Source organism: Sciurus carolinensis, chromosome 11 (genome assembly GCF_902686445.1).
Source record: "Sciurus carolinensis chromosome 11, mSciCar1.2, whole genome shotgun sequence".
Taxonomy (NCBI): Eukaryota; Metazoa; Chordata; class Mammalia; order Rodentia; family Sciuridae; genus Sciurus; species Sciurus carolinensis.
In genome coordinates, this window is record NC_062223.1 from 134,259,870 (window position 1) to 134,265,895 (window position 6,026).

Genomic DNA, 6,026 nt, shown 5'->3' on the forward strand with positions numbered 1-6,026 from the left:
CAGGAGGTTATAGGTATTACGAAAGCAAATAAGTCAGGGTAAAGAGATACAGTAACAGGGCCTGGGTGGAGGGCCTGGGTAAAGGGCACTTGGCCAGATTCTGTGGGGTGGTCATTTGGGCAGAAACCTTACCACAGTGAAGAAGTAAGCTATGTAGTTATTAGGATGAACACTCCTGGAGAGGATAGAATGAAGAATCAGCTTGACTTCCTTGAGAAATGGTCAGGAAAGACACAGGAGAGGTAAGCAGGTCTAGGTCTTCTGGAGGGTTTTGAGCATGGAGGTAAAAAGTCCTTCTTTATACTTGCAGCTGACTTGGGTTGATGTGAGGGGGAAGACAGCATGGAAGCTAGAATCTAGGAGGGAGGTGATGATGCTTTGTACTGCAACCAGCGGCAGTGTGGAAGAGATAAAAAATGACTTACTGGGAGGGTCTTTGCAAGGAATTCCTCATGGATTAGACACAGATGTGAGTGGAAGAGGCATATCAAGGATACCCCTGGAGTTTTGGTCAAATTAGTGAGTTTAAAACCTGCTTTCCTATGCATAGCACTGTTAAAAGTTGTTTTAAACATGATGTATGTGGGAGAACTGGTTGGCAAGTTCCTATACAACAGGGGGTAGTTCTAACATGAAATGGGAGGAAGCAGACTGGAAGTTTGTAGACCTGGACTGTGGACTCATTAACCAGGGAACACAGCCACACTGAGGCATACTGGCACCCTACACCTGGTTAACAAAATTCAATGAGTCACTTCATGCCAAGCATCTTTCCTTTGACTGGGACCTCTCTTAGTGAAGCATTGACTCTCCTTCTGCCTATATTTGCCACCACCACTTTTGAATCACTTACTCTCAGCAACTTGCCATTAGGGAGAGACAGGAAAGCACTGAGTACCTGGGGCTTGGAGACTGGAACTGCCTTCCCCCTTCTTTGTCCCCGCTCTCTCTGAAAAGAGCTTAGGTAGAACAACCAGGCACCATGCTGGTCTGTGAGCTCAGGTGCTAACATTTCCTTCAAGGTTGATCCTAGACCTACTTTTCCAGTCTTGCCCATTTGGTATGGGGCTCCCTAAGGGAGAACCACACTGTTAAGACACTACCTCTACAACACCCAGAAAAGCAGGCATGGGGACCATCCTTTACAGAGGGTCCAGGCATGGCACGGGATAGCATGGGGGTTGGGAATACAGTAAACACTCAGTAAATGCCAGCTGCTATTGCTTATTGCTATTATTTACCCATGATATCCCACATTTTCAATTCCGCCAACATAATAAATATTCAAATATTATTTCAAAGTTATCAAAAATGTTATATTTGTTGCTCAATTTAAGTTTTTATGAGTTCTCCACATCTGGGATGATGGGACAAAATGGGTTAAGGATGTGCTAAGTGCCTAATATTGTGATGAGTGTTTCATAAAAAGTTGTCTGATTTAATCTGCACAAATATCTTGAGTGATACATATTATTGTATTGCTCCCTTTTACTGAACAAGAAAGCTAAGGCTCAGAGAGGGTAAGTGAATGCTGTAGGTTGCACAGTGACTATGAGGAAGTCTGAATGATTAGTGTGTGTGTTCTTTTCTTTCTGGCCACTGTGACTGATAAGAGGGTCCAGGAATGGAGAGCTTTTCATCAGCTCTGCCAATAGAGAGCTTTGTGTCTTGTCTCCCTTTCTGTTGGCTTCTCTTGCTAGGAGCTGGGGAACGGCAGGCTGCAGGGGACCACATTTCACAGTGAATTATGGAATTATGCCTCACAGCAATCAGCACTCAGAGTACCATTGGATGCAATGAAATGGAGTTTGTATTGGAATCTATTATGGTCCCAACATAAATTAATTATAACCCTTCTGCTGGAGGGAAGCTTCATGTATAATTAACACAGAAGCGAGGATCTAGGAGGAGGTGATGGTGCCCTAGACTGCAGCAGCGGCAGGAAAGAGGTGAAAAGTAACTTATTGGGGATGTTTTCATGCGAGGCTGGGTTAATCTGAGGTGGCTATGCACTTTGTACTCGTTCATTGTGTGTCCTGCATAAAAATAGGAAGTGTGGCCAGGAGGGAGTTTCAGCAATGTGCTGGTGGTGCTGCTGCTGTGCTGGCAGTTCAGAAAAAGAAGAGTCAGAGCTCTCTGCCCACTGCTGCTGGAAAGCCCTTGGGGTGGCAGCTTCTGGGTCTGCAGAGTTGCCAGGTAGCTCCCCTCAGGGATGGCTGACTGGGAATGTGCAATGCTAGCTTTGGGAGCCCACACTTAGCAGCACTTTCTCTGTGCCAAGTGCCCCATTAAATGCTCTGTGAGGATGTCCTCCAATTCTCACAAGCATACGGTGGGTGACAAGAATACTCCTATTTTGTAGATGTGGAATGTGATCACAGAGATGTTAAGTAATGATATGATTTGGATTTGATGTATTCCCCAAAGTTTCATGTGCTGGAAGGTTGGACCTCATTGTGGGTGGCCACGTTGAGATGGGGGGACCTTTGAAGAGTGGGGCCCATTGGAAGGTATTTAGGTCACAGAGGCATGGCCCTTATAAGGGATTAATACATGTCTCATGGGAATGGACTAGTTTTTGTGAACCCAGGTTATTGTAAGGGAGCCTGGAACCTTCCCTGAATTCCTCTTCCACATGTGCTCTCTGCATTGAGATGCCACCTGCCATGAGGCCAAACAAAAGTTGGTACCAGGTTCTTTCGCCTAAAATACTATGAACTGAATAAATCTCTTTATTTTATAAATTACCCAGCCTCAGATATTTTATTATAGCAATGCAAGACATATTAACACAAACAGTGCCCAATCCACACAGCAGATATGTGGTATAGCTAGAAGCTGAATATACACTGTCCTAACCTGAGGACAAGCTTATGTTAAAACACTGAATCATAACTCAGCAAACACCTGTCTTCGTTCTTGGCCAGACATCATGGTGTTGTCATATTGTGGTCACATAGTTGGAAGTGGTCTTTTTCTCCAGGGAGTTGTTTCCCATATAGCCTCCTCTCAGAGGAAGCATGTATTTTTCCCTTAATTTTCCTCTTACTGTACACATGAGTGTAGCAGAAGGATGTAGGTTAAGTAACCAGGTAGACTTAGTCCACATTGTTACCTTTCCATTCTGTTGCTGAGAGTGCATTGTCATCTGTGACTGAAAATAATTTCGCCAGAGTAAAATTTCCAAGCCTGACATATGGGAGTAAGGCCATCAATGGCAACTGCTGACCAGGGGTCTGCACAAGGCAGGGTTCACATGAGTAAGTGAGTGAAAGTTGCTTGTTGGTTGACAAGGAGAAACCAGTGCCTGGGCATGAACGTACATGCATATGCTCATGGTGTTTGTGCAGGTACATGTGTGTGTATGTATATGCATGTGTTACAACAGGCAAAACTGAAAGAATTCAAGTTGAGAGTAGCCCTGGGGTCAGGAGACTGAGGGGTACAAAAAAGACACTATGCACTTGGAGTTCCAGGGAATAGGGTGGGAGAGGAGTCCAAGGCACATTACAAAGGGCTAACATGCTAAAAGTCCCTTTCCTGCTGGTTTTTTTTTTTTTTTTTTTTTTTTTTTTTTGGGCATTGGGGTTGAACTCAGGGGTGCTTAACCTCTGAACCACATCCCCGGCCCTTTGTTAAAAATACTTTATTAGAGACAGGGTCTACCTGAATTGCTGAATGCCTCACTAAGTTATTGAGACTGACTTTGAACTTGCAATCCTCCTGCCTCAGCCTCCTGAGTTGCTGGGATTACTTCTAACTGCACTATGAACTGAAATCAGCAACCTACACACCTCTTTGGTCTCAGATGGAGGTAAGTTGCTTTTATTACATGAGGTTCAGGCTCTGGAAAGTGGCCCCTCCTTCTCTCTTCCCTTCCATATCACTTCCCCTACCCACAGCTACATCTGGTCCCACGTCCATTCTTGGTCAAGTCTGAAGGTACAGAAACAGCCAGTCATTGGGTCTGCAGCAGTCAAATGCAGGAGTCTTATGCCTGAAATTGAAGCATATCTGGATAATATCTGTTAAGCCTCTGCTCTGGAAAACTGCAGCTTTATCAAGTTCTCTGGAGGCTAAACTGTGAGTGCAGAAATCTGAAATCTGACCTACTTCTCTCAAAGCATCTTCCTGTCTGTTTCTGGCCTCCCAGCTCCCTGGTACTGCCATGTGTTGCCTGCATTCTTGCTGACTGCCAGCTACCTTTTCTCTCCAACTGCCTAGCTCTTCACCCCCTTTGCTCTCACTAAACACGACCTTTTTAGCAATGCAGAAATTCAGGCCCATGGGATTGTTTGATGGCCCCAAACAAATTTCAAAAATCTCCATGACTGCTCCGATTCTGTCAATCAACCTGTACTAAGTAGAGACACAAAGGACAAGACATGGGGTCTGACCTTGAGTAGAAGTAAATCTTATGAAAAACAATCTGAAAATGTGGATGGTTACGCTGAAACCAAGGCTAGATTAGCTTCTCTTCATCACCCAGATTCAGAACTTTGCATATGCTGGGTTTCTGCACAAGCCATATCTTGACTTCTCTGTCTCCTTTTCTTCCCCTGCCTGCTGGTATCCCAGGCATATACTGGGTCTCAGATAGGCTTTCCCCCTTTTATCCCATATAAATTAGGTTCCCCTTTACTGTTTCACATGCTCTCTGCACTCAGTATCATGACTTTTATGACAACTGTTATTGCATTCATGTTGTGCTTGCTTATTTGGTCATTCTTCCCACTAGACTAAGTTTTCTGAGGTCTCAGGACCTTGATGTGGTCAGGCACATGGTGGGCATAGTAAGTGTTCACTTAATGAACAGGTGAATGAGTAAGAGCAGGTGGACTACTACTCTACCTCTTTCTTTGAGAAACTATGAACGGAAGACTCCTCTGAGGATTTCATGTTGAAAAAGTCCTACCAAATAGTGACTTCCTTCCAAGATGGGAAAGAAAGATAGTGGAGAAACCTAATCAATAATACCCAGTAAGAAAATTGAGGTCGATATTGACAGTGATGAGCTGAAATGATGTGTCCTTAATAGGATGGGCTGAGTACGACATTTTACTCCTGTGATCTTCCTCCTAACAATCCATAACCTCAGTGTAATTGTAACAAAATAGTAGACAAACTCCAATAGAAGATCCTTCTACAAAATATCTTAGTAATACACTTCAAAAAAGTCAAAGTCAGAAAAAACAAAGAAAATTTGGAAAATTGTCACAGTCAAGAGAATCCTAAGGAGACAAACTGATAAAATATAACATAGTATTCTGGGAGGGATCCTGGGGCAGAAAGAGAATATTAGGGGAAAATTAAGGAAACAGTAAATATAAACTTTAGCTTACAATAATGCATCCATATTAGATTATTAGTTGTTATCAATAAACCATAGTAATACAAGATGTTAAAGAAAGGAAAATTGAGTATGGAATATTTGAAAAGTCTCTGTACTATCTCTTCAAGTTTTCTGCATATCTACAATTATTATAAACAAAAACAGCTTTTAAAACTATTTTTAAAATTATTTAAACTAATAGTGTTTAGAGCTATAAACTATTATAAAACAAAAAGTTCATTAGAGAACTTTTAGTGTCTGATTTGACATGCAAGGAGCTTGGAAGTTATCACTCTATTCTAATGACAAGGGTGTAGCTAAGCAAACTGAAAATTAACAACATTCTAGACCTAGCAAAGAATTGAGATCACAGGCAAACTTCTTTCCCAGAATGGGAGAGATATTATGCGTTTTATTTCTGGAATAGAGGCCTCCACAGGAATGAATACCAGAGAAGAAAAATATAAACTGTAATTGACAAACCACTGTAACTTAGGGCAGACAAATTTGTGAGTTAGAAACTCTAGGAGGGCAATTGTTGTGAGCTTTTCCTTCAGAAACCCTATCAAATTCTTTCAGTGAAGATGAGGAAAAAAATTCTCTCCTGCCTTTGGCAGGGAATAGAAGCATAGCCATCCTGACACGTGTCAAGAGTATTCTGAGTGAGACCTGCATTAGACTTCTCTTAAGAAAT